This window comes from Somniosus microcephalus, unplaced genomic scaffold (assembly GCF_052327205.1).
Source record: "Somniosus microcephalus isolate GS21.2 unplaced genomic scaffold, FLI_Smic_1.0 unresolved_chr2, whole genome shotgun sequence".
NCBI lineage: Eukaryota > Metazoa > Chordata > Chondrichthyes > Squaliformes > Somniosidae > Somniosus > Somniosus microcephalus.
Genome location: NW_028225180.1, coordinates 20,559,553 through 20,582,578, shown reverse-complemented (window position 1 = coordinate 20,582,578; position 23,026 = coordinate 20,559,553). Strand labels below are relative to the sequence as shown.

The following is a 23,026-nucleotide window of genomic DNA, read 5'->3' as shown; positions in this document are numbered from 1 at the left end:
AATATGTTTTACCAAAATTCTTATAATCGGAGGAGCAGGCTCGAGGGCCATATGACCTCATCGAGGTCCTATCTCTTGAGTTGTGAGATGTACAAATGTCTGAGGCAGCACTAATTCCTACCTTTCTTGCAGGTGGGTTCTCTACGACAAATGCAGTTACTCTGGTGAGATGTTTATCTTGGAGAAGGGTGAATTTCCTCGATGGGATTCCTGGTCCAACAGCTATAGAAATGACTACATCATGTCATTCAGACCCGTCCGTATGGTATGTTCAACCCCACCTACCCTCCTTCTCCCCGACCTCTCAACCCCACCTACCCTCCTTCTCCCCGACCTCTCAACCCCACCTACCCTCCTTCTCCCCGATCCCTCAACCCCACCTACCCACCTTTGCCTCACCCACTCAACCCCACCTAGCCACATTCTCCCCGATCCCACAACCCCACCTACCCGCCTTCTCCCCAATCTCTCAACCCCACCTACCCACCTTTTCCCCGATCCCTCAACACCACCTACCCACCTTCTCCCCGATCCCTCAACCCCACCTACCCACCTTCTCCCCGATCCCACAACCCCACCTACCCGCCTTCACCCCGATCCCTCAACCCCACCTACACTCCTTCTCCCCAACTGTCAAGGGTAAATCATGTCTGACCAATCTGATTGAATTTTTCGAGGGGGTGACTAGGTGTGTGGATGAGGGAAATGCTGTGGATGTGGTATACATGGACTTCAGTAAGGCTTTTAACAAAGTCCCGCATAGGAGACTGGTCAAGAAGGTAAGAGCCCATGGGCAGCACGGTGGCATAGTGGTTAGCACTGTTGCCTCACAGCGCCAGGGACCCGGGTTCGAATCCGGCCTCGGGCGACTGTCTGTGTGGGGTTTGCACATTCTCCCCGTGTTTGCGTGGGTTTCCTCCGGGTGCTCCGGTTTCCTCCCACAGTCCAAAGATGTGCGGGTTAGGTTGATTGGCTCTGATAAAATTGACCCTTAGTGTTAGGGGGATTAAATACGTGGGGTTACGGGGATAGGGTGGTATATGTGTTGGTGTAGGGGTTACGGGGATCGGGTGGGATATGTGTCGGTGCAGGCTCGATGGGCCGAAATGGCCTCTATCTGCACTGTGGGGTTTCTGTGATTCTGTGATCCAGGGTGCCTTGGCACGTTGGATCCTAAACTGGCTGAGTGGCAGGAGGCAGAGGGTGATGGTCGAAGGTTGCTTTTGTGACTGGAAGCCTGTGTCCAGTGGGGCACCTCAGGGATCAGTGCTGGGTCACTTGCTGTTTGTGATCTTCATAAATGATTTGGATGAGAATGTAAAAGGTATGATCAGTAAGTTCGCAGATGACACGAAAATTGGTGGGGTGGTAAATTGCGAGGAGGAAAGCCTCAGGCTACAGGACGATATAAACGGGTTGGTCAGATGGGCGGAAAAGTGGCAAATGGAATTTAACCCTGAAAAGTGCGAGGTGATGCATTTTGGACGGACAAAGAAGGCAAGGGAATACACAATGAGTGGTAGGACCCTAGGAAGTACAGAGGGTCAGAGGGACCTTGGTGTACATGTACATAGATCCCTGAAGGCAGCGGAACAGGTAGATAAGGTGGTTAGAAAGGCATATGGGATACTTGCCTTCATTAGCCGAGGCATAGAATATAAGAGCAGGGAGGTTATGATGGAGCTGTACAAAACGCTGGTAAGGCCACAGCTGGAGTACTGTGTGCAGTTCTGGTCACCTCACTATAGGAAGGATGTGATTGCTTTGGAGAGGGTGCAGAGAAGATTCACCAGGATGTTACCTGGGATGGAGCGCCTCAGCTATGAAGAAAGACTAAACAGGCTGGGGTTGTTTTCCTTGGAGCAAAGAAGGGTGAGGGGGGACCTGATTGAGGTGTACAAAATGATGAGGGGCATAGATAGGGTAGATAAAGAGGAACTTTTCCCCTTAGTAGGGGGGTCAATAACAAGGGGGCATAGATTTAAGGTAAGGGGCAGGAGGTTTAGAGGGGATTTGAGGAGGAACTTTTTCACCCAGAGGGTGGTTGGAGTCTGGAACTCACTGCCTGAAAGGGTGGTAGAGGCAGGAACCCTCACAACATTCAAGAAGCATTTGGTTGAGCACTTGAAATGCCATTGCATACAAGGCTATGGACCAAATGCTGGAAAATGGGATTAGATTGGACAGGGCTTGATGGACGGCGCAGACACGATGGGCCGAAGGGCCTCTTTCTGTGCTGTATAACTCTATGACTCCTTCTCCCCAATCTCTCAACCCCAGCTACCCACCTTCTCCCCAATCCCACAACTCCACCTACCCACGTTCACCCCGATCCCTCAACCCCACCTACCCGCCTTCTCCCCAATCCCACAACCCCACCTACCCACCTTCACCCCGATCTCTCAACCCCAGCTACCCACCTTCACCCCGATCTCTCAACCCCAGCTACCCACCTTCACCCCGATCGCTCAACCCCAGCTACCCGCCTTCACCCCGACCTCACAACCCCAGCTACCTGCCTTCACCCCGACCTCACAACCCCACCTACCCGCCTTCACCCCGACCTCACAACCCCACCTACCCGCCTTCACCCCGATTTCTCAACCCCAGCTACCCGCCTTCACCCCGATCCCTCATCACCACCTACCCGCCTTCACCCCGATCTCTCAACCCCAGCTACCCGCCTTCACCCCGATTTCTCAACCCCACCTACACGCCTTCACCCCGATCTCACAACCCCACCTACCCGCCTTCACCCCGACCTCACAACCCCAGCTACCCGCCTTCACCCCGATCCCTCAACCCCACCTACCCACCTTCTCCCCCATCCCTCAACCCCACCTACCCACCTTCTCCCCGATCCCACAACCCCACCTACTCTCCTTCTCCCCCATCCCTCAACCCCACCTACCCACCTTCTCCCCCATCCCTCAACCCCACCTACCCACCTTCTCCCCGATCTCTCAACCCCACCTACCCACCTTCTCCCCGATCCCACAACCCCACCTACCCACCTTCTCCCCGATCTCTCAACCCCACCTACCCTCCTTCTCCCCGATCTCTCAACCCCACCTACCCACCTTCTCCTCGATCTCTCAACCCCACCTACCCACCTTCTCCCCGATCTCTCAACCCCACCTACCCACCTTCTCCCCGATCTCTCAACCCCACCTACTCTCCTTCTCCCCGATCTCTCAACCCCACCTACCCACCTTCTCCCCGATCTCTCAACCCCACCTACTCTCCTTCTCCCCGATCTCTCAACCCCACCTACCCACCTTCTCCCCGATCCCACAACCCCACCTACCCACCTTCTCCCCAATCCCTAAACCCCACCTACCCTCCTTCACCCCGATCCCTCAACCCCACCTACCCACCTTCTCCCCGATCTCTCAACCCCACCTACCCACCTTCTCCCCGAACTCTCAACCCCACCTACCCTCCTTCTCCCCGATCTCTCAACCCCACCTACCCACCTTCTCCCCGATCCCTAAACCCCACCTACCCACCTTCTCCCCGATCTCTCAACCCCACCTACCCTCCTTCACCCCGATCCCTCAACCCCACCTACCCACCTTCTCCCCGATCTCTCAACCCCACCTACCCACCTTCTCCCCGAACTCTCAACCCCACCTACCCACCTTCTCCCCGATCTCTCAACCCCACCTACCCTCCTTCACCCCGATCCCTCAACCCCACCTACCCACCTTCTCCCCGATCTCTCAACCCCACCTACCCACCTTCTCCCCGAACTCTCAACCCCACCTACCCACCTTCTCCCCGATCTCTCAACCCCACCTACCCGCCTTCTCCCCGATCTCTCAACCCCACCTACCCGCCTTCACCCCGATCTCTCAACCCCACCTACCCACCTTCTCCCCAATCCCACAACCCCACCTACCCTCCTTCTCCCCAATCCCTCAACCCCACCTACCCACCTTCTCCCCAATCCCTCAACCCCACCTACCCACCTTCTCCCCAATCCCACAACCCCACCTACCCTCCTTCTCCCCAATCCCTCAACCCCACCTACCCACCTTCTCCCCAATCCCACAACCCCACCTACCCTCCTTCACCCCGATCGATCAATCCCACCTACCCACCTTCTCCCCGATCCCTCAACCCCGCCTACCCACCTTCTCCCCAATCCCACAACCCCACCTACCCACCTTCTCCCCAATCCCTCAACCCCACCTACCCTCCTTCTCCCCAATTCCTCAACCCCACCTACCCACCTTCTCCCCGATCCCTCAACCCCACCTACCCACCTTCTCCCCAATCCCACAACCCCACCTACCCACCTTCTCCCCGATCTCTCAACCCCACCTACCCTCCTTCACCCCAATCCCTCAACCCCACCTACCCACCTTCTCCCCAATCCCTCAACCCCACCTACCCACCTTCTCCTCAATCCCTCAACATTGAGAGGAAATTTGGGGAAATGTGGCCAAGCATGGGAGAGGGAATTGGGCAACAACATTCAATAGGTCTCCACGCAGAATGGATAGCAAGCTCGCCACAGAACAGGAAACAGAGAGTAGGTGTTAAAGGTAGTTACTCAGGCTGGCAAATGGTGAGAATTGGTTTTCCACAGGATCGGTGCTGGGACTACTGTTGTTCGCCATTTACATAAATGATTTGGACTCAGGAATCGGAGGGCAATTTCACAATTTGTGGAGGATACCAAACTGCAGGGTGTAGTTAAATACAGACGAGGACTGCGATGAAATACAGGAAGAGATTACTAAACTTGCAGAATGGGTGTGTAATTGGCAAATTAACTTCACTATGGACCAGTGTGAGGTGAAACAATTTTGTGGGAAAAATAAGGAGGTCACATACTCCTTGGAAAATAAGAGTCTAAATGGGGTCGAGGAACAGAGGGATCTGGAGGTACCGATACACAGATCACTAAAGGTGGCAACACAGGCTGAAAAAGCAGAAAAGCACTGGGGTTCATTTCTAAAGGCACAGAATTGAAAAGCAGAGAAATTATGCTAAACTTGTATAGACCCTGGGTTAGACCACACTTGGAGCACTGTGCACAGTTCTGGTCTCCATATACCTTGGTTAGACCACACTTGGAGCACTGTGCACAGTTCTGGTCTCCATATACCTTGGTTAGACCACACTTGGAGCACTGTGCACAGTTCTGGTCTCCATATACCTTGGTTAGACCACACTTGGAGCACTGTGCACAGTTCTGGTCTCGATATACCTTGGTTAGACCACACTTGGAGCACTGTGCACAGTTCTGGTCTCCATATACCTTGGTTAGAACACACTTGGAGCACTGTGCACAGTTCTGGTCTCCATATACCTTGGTTAGACCGCACTTGGAGCACTGTGCACAGTCCTGGTCTCCATATACCTTGGTTAGACCACACTTGGAGCACTGTGCACAGTTCTGGTCTCCATATACCTTGGTTAGACCACACTTGGAGCTCTGTGCACAGTTCTGGTCTCCATATACCTTGGTTAGACCACACTTGGAGCACTGTGCACAGTTCTAGTCTCCATATACCTTGGTTAGACCACACTTGGAGCACTGTGCACAGTTCTGGTCTCCATATACCTTGGTTAGACCACACTTGGAGCACTGTGCACAGTTCTGGTCTCCATATACCTTGGTTAGACCACACTTGGAGCACTGTGCACAGTTCTGGTCTCCATATACCTTGGTTAGACCGCACTGGGAGCACTGTGCACAGTTCTGGTCTCTATATTTGAAAAAAGATATAGAGACACTGGAGAAGCTGCAAAAAAGAATTACCAGAATGACACGAGAACTGAGATTTTATTCCCATCAGGAAAGACTGAACAGGCTGGGGCTCTTTTCTTGGGAAGAGAGGAGGCTGAGGGATGACCACATAGAAGTCTTTAAGTTTATGAAGGGGTTCGATAGGGTAGACGTAGAGAAGATGTTTTCACTTGCAGGCGAGACCAAAACTAAGGGTTATAAATATAAGCTAATCACCAAGAAATCCAATCGGGAATTCAGGAGAAACTTCTTTACACAGAGAGTGGTGAGAATGTGGAACTCGCTACCACAGGGAGTGGTTCAGGCGAATAGCGGAGATACATTTAAGGGGAAGCTGGATAAACACATGAGGGATACGTTGATGAGGTGAGATGAAGAGGGGTGGGAGGAGGCTCGTGTGGAGCATAAACACTGGCACAGACCCGATGAGCTGAATGACCTGTTTCTGTGCTCAAATTCAGCCTCAGAGTGGGTGACGAGCTCCTTTCTCTGATGGGGGATTGGGTGGAGCAGTGGGTCAAACACTGACCATTCACACATTGGGTGGGCCACAGAATCATAGAATGGCTACAGCACGGAAGAAGGCCATTCGGCCGGTTGAGCCCGTGCTGGTACTCTGCTTGTCCCACTCCCCCGCCCTTTCCCCGGAACCCTGCAATTTCTTTTCCTTCAGGTACTTATCCAACTCCCTTTTGAAAGCCGTGATTGAATCTGCCTCCACCACCCTTGTGGGCAGCACCTTCCAGATCATAACCACTTGCTGCGTAAACAAGTTTTTCCTCATGTCACCTTTGGTTCTTTTGCCAATCACCTTACGTCTGTGTCCTCTGGTTCTCGACCCTTCCGCCAATGGGAACAGTTTCTCTCTATCTACTCTGTCCAGACCCCTCATGATTTTGAACATCTCTATCAAATCTCCTCGCAATCTTCCCTGCTCCAAGGAGAACAACCCCAGCTTCTCCAGTCTATCCACGTAACTGAAGTCCCTCATTCCTGGAACCATTCTGGTAAATCTTTCCTGCACCCTCTCTAAGGCCTTCACATCCTCCCAAAAGTGCGGTGCCCAGAATTGGACACAATACTCACGTTGGGGCCGAACCAGTGTTTTATACAGGCTCATCATAATTTCCATGCTTTTGTACTCTATACCTCTATTTATGAAGCCCAGGATCCCGTAAGCCTGTTTAACTGCTTTCTCAACCTGCCCTGCCACCTTCAATGATTTATGCACACATACCCCCAGGTCTCTCTGTTCATGCACCCCCTTTCAGACACTGACATTTACACACTGAGAATGAAGGTGAATTGCCTTAACTGTTCCAATTTTATGCCTTCTCCCAGGATCCGCAACAGCACAAGATCTGCCTGTTCGAAATGCCGGGGCACGAGGGTCGCAAGATGGAAATCATGGACGATGACGTCCCGAGTCTGTACTCGTACGGTTTCACCAATCGAGTGGGCAGCATTACTGTAACCTGTGGAACGTGAGTACAAAGCAATCCTGTAGCTCTCATTTCAGGGTCCACTGTCACTGAAAGGTGGCAGACTGGTACATGGAGAGTGTCCAATACCCCAACCAGGGGCAGAGAGACAGGGAGAGTGTCCAATACACCAACCAGGGGCAGAGAGAGAGAGACTGAGAGTGTCCAACACCCCAACCAGAGGGAGAGACGGAGAGACTGAGAGTGTCCAATACCCCAACCAGAGAGAGAGAGAGAGAGACTGAGAGTGTCCAACACCCCAACCAGAGAGAGAGAGAGCGAGACGGAGAGTGTCCAATACCCCAACCAGAGAGAGAGAGAGAGACTGAGAGTGTCCAATACCCCAACCAGAGAGAGAGAGAGACGGAGAGTGTCCAATACCCCAACCAGGGGCAGAGAGACTGAGAGTGTCCAATACCGTAACCAGAGAGAGAGAGAGAGAGACTGAGAGTGTCCAATACCCCAACCAGAGAAAGAGAGAGAGAGACTGAGAGTGTCCAATACCCCACCCAGAGAGAGAGAGACTGAGTGTCCAATACCCCAACCAGAGAGAGAGAGACTGAGAGTGTCCAATACCCCACCCAGAGATAGAGGGACTGAGAGTGTCCAATACCCCAACCAGAAAAAGAGAGAGAGAGCCTGAGAGTGTCCAATACCCCACCCAGAGAGAGAGAGACTGAGAGTGTCCAATACCCCAACCAGAGAGAGAGAGACTGAGAGTGCCCAATACCCCAACCAGAGAGAGAGAGAGAGACTGAGAGTGTCAAATACCCCAACCAGAGAGAGAGAGACTGAGAGTGTCCAATACCCCACCCAGAGAGAGAGGGACTGAGAGTGCCCAATACCCCAACCAGAGAGAGAGAGAGAGACTGAGAGTGTCAAATACCCCAACCAGAGAGAGAGAGACTGAGAGTGTCCAATACCCCACCCAGAGAGAGAGGGACTGAGAGTGCCCAATACCCCAACCAGACAGAGAGAGAGAGACTGAGAGTGTCCAACACCCCAACCAGAGAGAGAGAGACTGAGAGTGCCCAATACCCCAACCAGAGAGAGAGAGACTGAGAGTGTCCAATACCCCAACCAGAGAGAGAGAGACTGAGAGTGTCCAATACCCCAACCAGAGAGAGAGAGACTGAGAGTGCCCAATACCCCAACCAGAGAGAGAGAGAGAGAGCCTGAGTGTCCAATACCCCAACCAGAGAGAGAGAGACTGAGAGTGTCCAATACCCCAACCAGAGAGAGAGAGAGAGACTGAGAGTGTCCAATACCCCAACCAGAGAGAGAGAGAGAGACTGAGAGTGTCCAATACCCCAACCAGAGAGAGAGAGAGACGGAGAGTGTCCAATACCCCAACCAGAGAGAGAGAGACTGAGAGTGCCCAATACCCCAACCAGGGGCAGAGAGAGAGAGAGAGAGAGAGACTGAGAGTGTCCAATACCCCAACCAGAGAGAGAGAGAGAGACTGAGAGTGTCCAATACCCCAACCAGAGAGAGAGAGACTGAGAGTGTCCAATACCCCAACCAGAGAGAGAGAGAGAGAGAGACTGAGAGTGTCCAATACCCCAACCAGAGAGAGAGAGACTGAGAGTGTCCAATACCCCAACCAGAGAGAGAGAGACTGAGAGTGTCCAATACCCCAACCAGAGAGAGAGAGAGAGCCTGAGAGTGTCCAATACCCCAACCAGAGAGAGAGAGAGAGCCTGAGAGTGTCCAATACCGCAACCAGAGAGAGAGAGACTGAGAGTGTCCAATACCCCAACCAGAGAGAGAGAGACTGAGAGTGTCCAATACCCCAACCAGAGAGAGAGAGAGAGAGAGAGACTGAGAGTGTCCAATACCCCAACCAGAGAGAGAGAGAGAGACTGAGAGTGTCCAATACCGCAACCAGAGAGAGAAAGAGAGAGAGAGAGACTGAGAGTGTCCAATGCCCCAACCAGAGAGAGAGAGAGAGACTGAGAGTGTCCAATACCCCAACCAGAGAGAGAGAGACTGAGAGTGCCCAATACCCCAACCAGAGAGAGAGAGAGAGACTGAGATTGTCCAATACCCCAACCAGAGAGAGAGAGGGAGAGAGAGACTGAGATTGTCCAATACCCCAACCAGAGAGAGAGAGAGACTGAGATTGTCCAATACTCCAACCAGAGAGAGAGACTGAGAGTGTCCAATACCCCAACCAGAGAGAGAGAGAGACTGAGAGTGTCCAATACCCCAACCAGAGAGAGAGAGAGACGGAGAGTGCCCAATACCCCAACCAGAGAGAGAGAGAGACTGAGAGTGTCCAATACCCCAACCAGAGAGAGACGGAGAGTGTCCAATACCCCAACCAGAGAGAGAGAGAGAGACTGAGAGTGTCCAATATCCCAACCAGAGAGAGAGGGACTGAGAGTGTCCAATACCCCAACCAGAGGGAGAGAGAGAGAGAGAGAGACTGAGAGTGTCCAATACCCCAACCAGAGAGAGAGAGAGAGACTGAGAGTGTCCAATACCCCAACCAGAGAGAGAGAGAGAGAGAGAGAGAGAGAGAGTGTCCAATACCCCAACCAGAGAGAGACACATGGTGCCCGCTTTGGTTTGTAACGAGTTTATGTGCCACACTGGCTCCTCTTCCTAATCACTCTTTAACCCTCACTTTCTCTCTCTTTCCCCTGGTAGGTGGGTGGGGTATGAGTACCCCGGTTACCGTGGCTACCAGTTCCTGCTGGAGAAGGGGGAGTACCGACACTGGAATGTGTGGGGCGCCCGCCAGCCTCAAATCCAGTCCATGCGCCGAATCCGTGACCAGCAGTGGCACCCCCAAGGGTGCTTCTCCATCACCAACTAGAGTGCACTGGGTACGGGCTAGGGGGTTACTGGGGCTACAGGAGGCACATGTGGTACAGGGAGAATAGGGGTCCTGGGTGATCTCTGGCGGCGGGTGGGGTTTACAGGGGCACTGGGGATACAAGTGTACAATGTACAGAGGCACTGGGAGCATTCAGGCACTGGGGTTACAATGCTACTGGGGGTTCAGGGCACTGGCGGTTCATGGGCACTGGGGGTACAGGATCACTGGGGTTATAGGGGCACTGGGGTACCGGGTCACTGGGGGTATAGGATCACTGGGGGTATAGGGTCACTGGGGGTATAGGGGCACTGGGGGTACAGGGTCACTGGGGGTACTGGGGCACTGGGGGTTCATAGGCACTGAGGGCACAGGATCATAGAAACATAGAAACATAGAAGATAGGAGCAGGAGTAGGCCATTCGGCCCTTCGAGCCTGCTCCGCCATTCAACGAGATCATGGCTGATCATCCAAACCCTAGCACCCGGTCCCTACACCGACAGCCATCCCACCCAAGCCCTATCCCTGTAACCCCGTAACCCCAGGTATTTAATCCCCCCTAACACTAAGGGCCAATTTTTATCATGGCCAATCAACCTAACCCGCACATCTTTGGACTGTGGGAGGAAACCGGAGCACCCAGAGAAAACCCACGCAAATACGGGGAGAATGTGCAAACTTCACACAGACAGTCACCCAAGGCCGGATTTGAACCCGGGTCCCTGGCGCTGTGAGGCAACAGTGCTAACCACTATGCCACCGTGCTGCCGATCACTGGGGTTATAGAGGCACTGGGGTACAGGGTCACTGGGGGTATAGGGGCACTGGGGTTCAGGGTCACTGGGGGTATAGGGGCACTGGGGTACAGGGTCACTGGGGGTATTGGGGCACTGGGGATACAGGGGTACTTGGGTACAGGGTTTCTGGTGGTAGAGGTGACAGGTGGTTTGGGGACGGGTACAGGGGTCACAGTGGGTGACAGGTGGATTTGGGGGTTGGGTACAGGGGACACGGGGGTGACGGGTGGCTGTGGGTGGTTTACAGGGGACACGGGGGTGACAGGTGGTTTTGGGGGCTGGGTACAGGGGCGACAGGTGGTTTTGGGGGTTGGGTACAGGGGACACAGGGGCGACAGGTGGTTTGGGCTGACGGCTGCTTCACCATCATTGAATCGCCGGGGAGTGGGTCAGGTTCGGGGGAGGGGCTACGGGAGGGGGTCGGAGGCAGGGGCACCCAGCAGGGAAAGAGCGAAATTAACGGAAGATGGCCACACATCGGCCGGACCCTCGAGAAGGGGCGGGAGAATCCACCCGCAGAATCCTCCAGATCCGCCGCGGCCATTGGAGTTTGGTCAGCGGGAGCAGTCGGTGTTTCGAACTGTTATGTGCCAGTAGAACCAGAAATAAAGAATGTTTTAAAATATATTTCACATGCTGGCTCCTGAAATTTCCTGCTTTCCACTTTCGATTTCCATCGGCTGATGGGAGACAATCTAACAATTCCAGGGAATAGCCCTTGGGTGTAAAGGGTTTTAGATCGCACAGTAAAACCGTGAGTGGTTCGACCCACTCGCCCCTTAGATTCTACACTCTGGACTTTGGGGCAGGAACTACAGTGTAGAGAAAACTCTTATAGACCAAGTTTGATGAAACGAAATGGAATTTTATTGCATAATGTAAAACAAATCAAAATGCAAGCAAATAAGAGGGTACATGGGAGGGGAAAACACAAACAAATCAAAACGACACAATACTAACTAAGGCAAATACAGGCATATTATACTCTACAAAGATCATCTTGAAATGGGGAAACACACGGAACATCGAGGGGCAACAACTCATGTTAATTATACCCTTAAATGTCCACCCCCTTAAACCTATCTAGATCTGATTATGAAGGGCCAGAAACATGCTCATCAATCCAACTAGGAAGTGTAAGGTTTTGAAACAGGTCTGCGTTTGATCCTTTCAGGCGTCTTGTCTCCACGTGGTTGGTGGAGCCCCAGCGAGCTTCGCCACACCTCTCTCCTGAGGTGGGGGTCGGGGATGGCTGGACATCGGCTGGTCTGGATGTCGGCGGGGTCAGGGATCGTCTGCTCAACCCCGGTCAGAGGAGCCTCGGGCTGGCCCCCATAGTTTCTCCTGTAGTTTTTTATTCTCTCTTCTCCCGAGCCGGAGCAGGTCGATGGCCTCCCGTTTCGTCAACGGCCCGGGGTTGGTCGGTTATCTCCCGATGTTTTACCCTGGGGCGGGACGCCGGCTCGAACCGTCTTCTTCTCCTTCTTCTAGCGATGACACCACCGATACGATGGAAGCACCACAATGACTGCCTTTCTTCCTACCCCTGGGTTTCCAGATATACTTCTCATCAGAAGCCCTTATCTTGCACCAAATCAGGTTAGTCTTTTGTTTTAATTTTGGCGGGCTGGGAGCACAACGGGGTAGTTATTATATTTTAAACTGTTCTTGGATGGCCGGTAACAGGCCATCTCTGGTCTGGAATGACCTTCATTGTTTTTAATGTCCTGGTGATGTCCTTAACGGGTCCTTGATGCTCTTCTCATGAATATGAAACTGTTCCCTTTTGTCTGGGTAAACATTTAGATGGCCTTTATCTACAGGCCGATCTTGACTGGATCTGCATCCAATCTATATGTATATGTGGGTGTCTGGTTTCGTTCTCTCAGAAACGGCTTCCAGAACTTACTGTGGGCTGAATCCACAAAGCTGTCTGGTGACTGCAGGAACCATTTTAAAGTGACCCAATAAGTTGGTCACGGGGTCTGGGGGCCATTTTGAATGCCCCTTTTTCCTAGGCTTTTAAAACAGTCTTTAAAATCATGGCCTCTTCTGCCATTCGACCCTTTATAATATAAAGTTCAATTTTGCGAATCCTACACTCCCCCCTGATGATACTGTAACTTGCTTGAAGTATCATAATTCTGGGTGAGCAAAATTTTCTGACTTTCCATAATCAAACCATCCCCAGTATTTACCTATCTATGATCCCACGACACATGTGTTTCCCATTTCAGAAAAACCTAGTGTACATTAAGCATCTATAGATGGCAATACTTCAGATGTGAAATTTGACATACTCACTTCCAGGCATGGAGGGGGGCCTAATATCCCTGCATCACCTGGTGCATACACACTATCTTTTAATAATAACAACACATCCAATAAACTTCAGGAATAAAAATAAAGTACACACTTGAAAAATCAAATGCACATGAGTACATATCAAAATAATACAGAGGAGGGAGGGAAAACTTTAACTTTATACAGAGCAACAAAAATCTAAACGGGTGTCTCTTCCTCTACCCGCACATAATGCTCCCTCCATTCCCCTCTGTTCTCATACTCTTGCGAACGTTTGACCTTCTTACAGTGTACAAACAGTAAATAAACTACAATGATAACCTGGCACACTACAAGAATGTGGGAGGCTATCCTAACCCAAGAAGGGACTTCTATATTAGTGAACAGGTCCCACCATGGTGGGGTCACTATATCCAATATGTCTGCCCCTATCTCTAAAGTCTTCTGCTCCAGTGTATAGAAATGTTTCTGTGAAACAACAACGGCTTTTAATATCTTGGTGAGGTGTTCAGGGAGAGGGGGAATGATATATCCAAAATGTGCAACGAATCGCTTAGATCGGTGAAATTCTCTTTAACAGTGATGTGAACAGTGGAAGGTTCAGGAATGGGGACAATTCGCTCTTGGGCCACTTGAACTTCTGCCCTGGGCTGGAAACAGAAGCTGCTGTCACTAACCGGACACCAACCATGCTGTCCATGTTGGTAGTGGGGTGCTGCAGTGGTGACACAGTATGTCCCACCTCCTATATATGCCACCTGCGGGGGCACATGGCCTTGTGCCATTGCCTCCATGGTGCAATTTATAGGCTCCGCGCCAGCAGTTCTGAACCCGCACTGTGGTTTTGAATGGGCATTCAAGTGCTGGATGCTGTGTGCTCCCCGGCTCCGGCACCCCGAGAGGTCGGTACCCGTCATTGCATGCTCCCATTGAATGACTTAAGGTGGGACCCCCGTGTAGCGAATGTGCGCACCCCCCTGAATGACTCCAATGTTCTGCACCCTGTATACCGGAGCGGGTTTAGATGTCTTTCCCATCACCGGCATTCTTACCACTATACCCATAATGGTGTGATTAGACCGTCCACAGTTCACTGGGACTGGGTAGGCTTCTGAAGCTAGTCTGAGCTGGCACGGACTCAATGCATTTGCAAAAGGGTGGAGGGCTGCGAGGTGCTTGTTGCTGATCCAGGAGGGGACTAAACCTTGTTTCAAATCCTCCAGGTTACTGCGGCCCTCGCCCAGTAACCACGCCCCGTACAGTACACAAGCTTCGTTCTGCGCAGCCTGATTGGACGCATTCTGATCCTCCCTGATGAGAGCATTTACCATTCTGGCGTGTTTTTCCAGCTCAGCTATAATTTCTTTTAAGTGTAGTGTCATGGCCCGGTCCTCATGTAGCTCAGAACCCACTACCTTATTCTCATCAGTCAGTATCTTTCTTAACTGTGTTTTCAAACCATTGATCTGGGTTTGCAGCTCCACGTCATCCAGTGTGTTGATGGCGGAAGTTCCTGTATTAAAAGCTGTGAAAATATCATTTACTGCACCCCTTCTTTGCCTCCCTATCCTGTCCAAGACCTCATGTGGTGTTGTGTACAATTTGGCTCTGTCGACATCGGCAAAGTCGAATTCGTAAAACTGTTTAAACATGTTTGTTAACAGGACCTGGTACAATTGCTCCGTTTCCTTGGGGCACCACTCTGGCAAGCGCACCTCGGTGAGGTTTAAAATCACCGAAGCCACCGCATAGTGCACACCTTGATACAGCACCTGACCTGTGGGTACCAATACCAGTCCATTCCCGGGTCCTTTGGTAGTGGTGGGGCACCCTTCCTTGCGGGCTTTGGCTACCAGAATCGTGGGCAGGGGCTTGCGGGGGCGGGTGATGAGCTCAGTGGCGTTTACCGGGATCTGAGAGTATGGGACTCCGCACGCCCGTGTGCTGAAGTCCCACCTCATTCCTCTCCCAGCATCTTACCACTGCCTTTGGAAAAAGATGGAGACGCCTGTGGGGCAGGCGCGTTCTGAACCCCACATACAGATGTAGATCCCCTCATCTGGTTCCCACCATTTGTCCCAGCAGACACTCAACCCCCCCTGAGTCCCCGTAATAGTCCAATGGGTGTTGTTACCCAATCTTTCCCACTCGACTGTGGAGTTCTTCATGGTGCTGCTCAACTCGCGCAGCCACCACCAGCGATTCAAAGGTACATGTCCCTTGCAGACCAGGCAAATCTTCTTCGCGACGGTAACGCTGACTCTGGGTGCTACGATCCGCACCCTGGGGCACATCAGAGATGTCTCTCTGTATGCAAACCCCATCTGGCTGGAGTATTCAGTAGAGTTCGACCCCAGCCAGCCTGGCCATCTTCCTTCTTGGAAGTAGGCGGCAGTCTCTTCAGCGTCCCGCGGGCCGGTTCCATCAATCGCGATGGGGCCTCTGTTGCCAGAGCACCCATACACCGTGGAGTCCTTAGTGTGGCCCCGATAGGCCACACTGTACCCGATCATCACGGCCACGACAAGGATCCTGCTCATCTTTCTCCTGGTTCCTGCAACAAAATTAAACAATGCCGCCAGGCTCCCGAGAGATTCTGGCTTAGGTGAAGGCATGATCGAGCCTTCCGACCTCGATCCAAACAAGCACACGTACTGGGCAGATTCAAAACTACTTATAACTCTAATTACTTTAATATTTACACAACTTAAACTTAAAACTTAAACTTATGTACAGCGCCGCCCGTCCCCGGGCGGCTTGCCTACTCCCTGATTGGGCCGCAGCTTGCCGCTCCCTGTGGTGGGGCTGCAGTGACCTGTGGCTTGGGTTCCTCGCAGCCTTTTGCTGTCAACTGGGGACTGCGTTCTGCCAGGGGTTTCCCAAGTCTGCGTTTACTGAAGGTGGCGGAATCGGGTGAGGGCTTCCTTGGCTGGGGCGCTCGAGGCGAACTGCGAGGGGGTGCCTTTGGTGAGGCTCCCGTAGCGAGTGGACCTTTGGGTGGGACCTTGGCTCTCACAGCCCGTGGCTCCTCCATGACTGCCGGCTTCGGCTTCCTTCCCTCAGGCTCCGCCCCTTTGGGATTTGGGTCTGTGGCGGACAACTCCTCCTCACCTGTCCCTACAGGTGGAGGATCTCCGCCCCCAATTTCTACCTCCCCCAAACTTGAGTCGAGGGCGGGATCTCCGACTCCACCTCCTCCAGAATCGTATCAAGGGCGTGGCGCAGCTGTTCGGGCTCCTCGGCTCCGATAGCGTTCGGATCAGGGGGAGGGCCTTGATCTTCGGGCTCCTCCTCGTCCGAGTCCCAGGCCATTGGGGAAACCTCCCCCCAGGTGGGCGGGACAGCTTCTCCTTCCAAGCAGGTTACAACGCCAGCCTGTGGGGTCTGTGACTTTTTGCACGCCTCAGGCTGAGGATCTTTACGCTCAGACCTGGCTTAGGTTGCTGGTACTCTTGCACCTGGCTTAAACAGTTTGCACTGATTGATGTGAAACCATTTAGTGCGCCGGGGCAACTTCACTGCATATACCATGGGGCTGGCCTTGTCTACAATGCTGTAGGGCCCCATGTACAGTGGTTCTAAACTCTCTACTCGGGCATAGTTTCTCACCATGACCTGATCTCCAACTTCCCACTCGATTTTCTTTCGGGGTTCGAGCAGCAGTCGGTTGCCCTGATGCTGCGTCCCTATGTTCCCAGCCGCTTGCCCATAAATCTGTTTCAGGCGCTCAAAAAGGGTTTGGGCAAACTTGTCCCGATTTACCTCTCGGAGCTGACCCTCAGTGAGCACCGGGGCTAATACATGGGTGGGGGTTCGCATGACTCTCCCAGTCATTAATTCGTGTGGGGAGTACCCCGTACTTTTAGACTGGCTAGCCCGGATCCCCATGAGGACCAGAGGCAAGGCTTCCGCCCATTTCTGGGGCGAGTCCCTCATCTCCTTCCTCAGCTTTTCTTTTAGGGTGCGGTTCATGCGTTCCATAATACCAGATGACTGCGGATTGTAGGCCACGTGCCACTTCCCTTCAATGCCTAAGAGCATGAGGGTCTCCTGCATCACTTGGCCAGTGAAATGAGCCCCTTGGTCAGACTCCACAAATCGTGGTAGGCCCCACCGTGAGAACACCTCCTGGACCAAGATCCTGGCAGTGCCAATTGCCGTGGCTGTTCAGCATGGGAAGGCTTCTACCCACTTGGTGAACACATCCACCAGGACGAGGCAGTACTTAAAACCTCCCTGGGCGGTGGGCAGTGGCCCGATGTAGTCGATCTGTATTGACTGCCATGGTCCCTCTACCCTCCTGATGTGTCCCAAAGGCACCTTCCTTTTCTGGGGGTCTGGGTTGTTTGCAGCGCACACTAGGCAATTGGTGCAGAACTCGCGGACATCGTCCCGAAGTCCCGGCCACCACCCCGCCTGTTCCACCCGTTGCCAGGTGACCTCAGGCCCAGGGTGTCCTGCTCCTGCAATCATGCTTGTGCGTGGCAAACGTAGTCAGATTGTCTGACACGAATGCCTGCAGATCTGGTGGGATGCCTGCAACCATGAGCTCGAGGTCATAGCCCTCTTTTGGCTTCACGGTACACAGGGCCCCCCTTTCTCCTTTCCCTGGGATGACGACTACCTTGCCCGGCTTACCCTTACCCGCTCCCCAAAGACAATGATTTCTTAGATCCACGAGGATCCCGTGTTCTACCAAGAAATCGGATCTGAGGATCCCCTTTCCACCCTCCACCTCCCATTTCATCAGTATACACTTCCACTTGGTGCGGAGTGGTCCTCAATGAACGGAGAGGGGAATGGAAAATGCGCCAGCCTGTTCCTTGCCTGTGAAGCCCGACAGAATATATGGAACCCCGGTGGACAGAGGTGAGGTGACAGGGTCATCTGCGTGGATCATGGTGCACGATGCCCCCGTATCCAGCAAATAGGTCCCTTTTGTTGAATCCGTGATTCTTAAAGTATGATGTTTTCCAATAACTACACGGAGGCTGTAACTTAACAATCAACAGGTGTTTACTGGAGGAGGGTAGTCTAAAGACTGACAGTACAGAGGCATGCTCAAGGCTTATATACAGGTGTGGTCACTGCCGGTACTACAGTATACAGGAGCTGTAAAAGTAGTTCTCTCTTAAAGGTACATACACTACAATTCCTCCCCTTTTAGATTAACAGTACCCATAACATTCAAATAACAGTTAACACTTTAACATGCACATTAAACTGAAATAGTCCATTTATAGATTCAGTCTTTGGGGCGGCTTCCTGATCCTTTCTGGATAGCGCCTTTCCTGAGGTTCTTGTTCTTGCTGCGGAGGCGATTCTGGTCCCTTTCGTCGTTAGTTCATCAGGTTCCGCTGCTACTGTTTCTGAGGTAGATGCTACCGGTATGTTGGGTTCATCCCCAGGTACGCGAGACATGGGGTTGACTCGTTCCTGTGACGCTAGGATCTGGTCGACGTGGCGTCTCACAATGTTCTCCCCGACATCCACTGTTTACATTAATGGCCCCTGCCGTGTGCATATCATTCCGGGTTGCCATTTCTCTGTTCGGTAGTCGTGGCCCAAGACTGGTTGTCCTACATTGAAGCTCCTTGTCGGCTTTTCATTGATGTGCTGGAATTGATTATCCTCAACATTTCTTCGCACATTTGGCCTGAGCAAATCCAGACGAGATCTCAACCTTCGGTTAAAGAACATCATGGCCGGGGTCTGGTTGGTAACTGCATGTGTCGCATTTCTGTAGACTAACAGGAAATTGTCCACCTTATGCTGTAGTGGAATTTAATCATCGCACATGGTCTTTATCGCCTTTTTAAAGGTTTGTACGAACCTCTCAGCCAATCCATTTGTGGCTGGATGAGACGGGGCGGATGTGTAATGCCTTACCCCATTCCTTCTCATAAATTTCCGAAACTCTTCGGACACAAACTGTGGTCCATTATCAGAGCAAATCTGCTCTGGCAAGCCGTTCCTGGCAAATATGGTCCGTAGGACTGCAATCATTTTCTCTGTAGTGGTTGAGGACATTTTTATCACCTCAGGCCATTTCGAGTGAGCATCCACTGCTATTAAGAACATTGAGTCCATGAATGGACCAGCAAAATCAATATGCACCCATTGCCATGGAGAGGAGGGCCACTCCCATGGGTGTAGCGGGGCATGTGGTGGTGCATTTTGGACCTTCTGGCATCCTGAACAGCTCTTGGTTAGGTCCTCGATTTGTTGATCGATCCCCGGCCACCACACATAAGCCCTAGCAAGGCTTTTCATTTTCACCCCTCCCAGATGACCTTCGTGAAGCTCATTGAGCACTCTCTCCCTTAACTTGGGTGGAATTACCACTCAGGATCCACACATCACTGTCCCCTGGCATACTGACAGCTGTTCTCTTCTGGATGTTAATGGTGGCAACAGTGAGTCGCCATGTGTTGGCCATCCCCTCACCGTCAAGTCATATATCCGAGACAGTGTCGGATCATTGCGGGTCTCCTTCTCTATATCCACGTTAGTTACTGGCAATCGTTCAATTATTGACGAATAAAATATCTCGATAGGGTCCACTGTTGGTGCTTCCTCCACAGTAGGCAGTGGCAGGCGTGATAGCCCATCAGCGTTTCCATGCTGTTTCGTGCCTTTATATTCTATTTCATATTGGTTCGGCCCTAGAAAAAGGGACCATTTTGTAACCGTTGTGCAGTCATCACCGGAACGCCCTTCTTTGGATTGAAGATGGAGACAAGTGGTTGGTGGTCAGTCAGCAAGGTGAACTTCTGCCCATGCAGATAGTGGTTGAATTTTTTTACTCCCCATACTAGGCTGAGGGCCTCCCTGTCAATCTGGGCGTAGTTGTGCTCGGCTGAGGTTAGTGACCGAGACGGAAAGGCTACTGGCCTCTCCAACCCGTCTGGGAATTTGTGTGACAGCACCGCTCCAATACCATAGGTGATGCATCACATGCCAACCGAATTGGTAGTGCTGGGTTGAAATGGGCCAACACCTCTTTTGATGTGATCAATTCTTTGCACTTCTGGAAAGCTCGTTTACGTTCGTCATTTTTCTTTAACTTTTTCTTTGTTTCTTTAGCTCTCTCTCTTAATCCCATCTTTCTTTCCCTCTGATTAGTTAAGGCGATGCACAGTTGCTTTCCCTGTTCACACCAGTCCCAGATCCCCTGTAGAGGACACGGCGCTGTTTTGGCTCTCTAATAACGCACATTCTAGTGCAAAAGCCCACAGAAAGTCTGTGGGTAAGTGTAATGAACGGCTAACGCCGCTTGTTCACTGCTGGCTGCACAATGCATTGTACTTCAGTGTTCAAAGACTGAATCTATGTGGTTAGAGATAAGGAGCAGAAGAGGAGCTATTACGCTGCTGCATGTATACTATAGACGACCCGTTAATGGGAAGATAGAGAGGGCCGCATTTCAGAAAGATGTAATAACAATAGTAGTGAAAATGGGGGAACTTCAGTTATCCTAGTATAGACTGGGGAAAAAATTGTGTGAAGGACAAAGAGGGTGAGGAATTCCTGAAATGTGTACAAGAGAACTTCCTTGATCAGTGTGTTTCAAGCTGCAATGAGGAAGGAAGCAGTGCTGGGTCTAGTTCTCAGGAATGAAGTGGGGCAGGTGAAGCATGTTTCAGTGGGAGAGCATTTGGGGAACAGTGATCACAGTATCATTTGGTTTAGAGTAGTTATGGAAAAAGACCAGGAACAATCCAATGTGAAAATACTCAACTGGAGGAGGGCTAATTTCAGTGAGTTGAAAAGGGATCTGGCCCAGTTAGATTGGATTGGAAACAATGATTGGCAGGTAAAACAGTAAATGAGCAATGGGAGGCCTTCAAAGAGGAGATGGTTCGAGTACAGACGAGACACATTCCCATGAGGGGGAAAGGAAGGGCATCCAAAGCTAGAGCTCCCTGGATGACTAAAGATATAGGGGCGAAATTCGGCACCAATGTGACTGCCATTAGCGCCTCTGGGGGGTACTAACAGGGCGCAAAGGGCTAATCACCCGGGGGGAGGAGTAAAAAGCGCCTCACGCAAAATACGGTGGGGCGTTGCTGAGGCGCTACCCGATAGCGCCGCGCCCCTGCCGGTAGCACCCCGGGCAATGACGTCCCCTTACCATCCTGCGGCAGAAATTCGGCTGCGCTCCGTGAGGCTGCCACGGGCAGTGTCAGCGCCAGCCTCACAGGTCACGAGCATGGCCACCCTCCGCTCGCGGGGCGGTAGTTAAAGGGGAGGTGCGGCAGCGACCCGCACCACCATTTTCTTTTTTTTGGCCGACTTCCAGGTCGGCCCTCCGTGGTGTGCCGTGGTGCGGTCCTGGACGCCATCGCACAGCCCGGCGCCACGTCTCGGTGCTGGACTGCGGCCGCGGCACCACGCCGCCCTGGTGGCCTAGTTGGGGCATTGGAGGCCCTGCAGGGTGCGCAGCGGCCCTCCCCTCCGTGGAGCTCAGCCGATCGCGTCCCGACATCTCCTCGGTTACCGCCCCACCAGGAAGTTCAGCGCCCGACATTGCACTCCACTTCCTGGGCGGGGCGGTACCAAATTCCATGCCCATAGAGATTAAAATGAAAGAGAAAAAGGAGGCTTATGATAAATGTCAGGTTGATAAGACAGTAGAGAACCAATCAGAATACAGAGAGTGCAGAGGAGATCTAAAAAAGGAAATAAAAGGGGTAATGCGAAAAGATTAGCGGGTAACATAAAAGAGAAGACTAAAGTCTTTTATAAACATATAAAGAGAAAAAGCATATCCAAGAAAGGGTGGGGCTGATTAAGAGCCCAAAAGGAGATCTTGTGGAGGCAGAGGGCATGGCTGAGGTACTAAATGAGCACTTTGCATCTGTCTTCAGTGGAGAAGAGGATGTTGCCAATGTAGCAGTAAAGGAGGAGGTGGTAGAGGCATTAGAGAGGGTAAAAATAGATAAAGAGGATGTACTAAAATAGTTGCCAGTGCTCAAGGTAGAAAAGTCACCTGGTCTGGATAGGATTCAACCTAGGTTGCTGAGGGAAGTATGGGTGGAAATAGCTGAGGCTCTGGCCACAATCTTCCAATCCTCCTTTTATATGGGGGTGGTGCCAGAGGCCTGGAAGATTGCAAATGTTATACTCCTGTTTGAAAAAGGGGAGATGGATAAACCCGGCAACTACAGGCCAGTCAGCCTAACGTTGGTGGTGGGGAAACTCGGAGAGACAATAATCTGGGACAAAATTAATTGGCACTTGGAATAATATGGGTTAATAAATGACAGCCAACACGGATTTGTTAAAGGCAAATCATGTCTGACTAACTTGATGGAGTTCTTTGATGAAGTAATGGAAAGGGTTGATGAGGGTAGTGCGGATGATGTTGTGTATACGGACTTCAGAAGGCATTTGATAAAGTACCACAGGCTTCTTCGACAGCACCTCCCAAACCCGCGACCTCTACCACCTAAAGCGACACGGGCAGCGGGCGCATGGGAACATCACCACCTCCAAGTTCCCCTCCAAGTCACACACCATCCTGGCTTGGAAATATTTTGCTTTTCCTTCATCGTCACTGGGTCAAAATCCTGGAACACCCTCCCTAACAGCACTGTGGGAGTACCTTCACCACACGGACTGCAGCAGTTCAAGAAGGCGGCTCACCACCACCTTCTCGAGGGCAACTAGGGATGGGCAATAAATGCCGGCCTTGCCAGCGACGCCCAGATCCCATGAATGAATAAAACAAACACATAATAGTCCCGTTAGCAAAATTAAAGCCCATGGGATTAAAGGGACAGTGGCAGTGTGGATACAAAATTGGCTAATGGACAGAAAGCAGAGAGTAGAAGTGAAAGGTTGTTTTCCATACTGGAG

The 23,026-nt window shown here is 51.8% G+C and overlaps 1 pseudogene; it reads left to right on the top strand.

Annotated features, from left to right (window-relative positions):
- The window catches only part of LOC147092243 (beta-crystallin B2-like), a 30,488-nt pseudogene extending 20,425 nt beyond the window's left edge, over positions 1 to 10,063 (top strand).
- Positions 10,064 to 23,026: the final 12,963 nt, after the last annotated feature.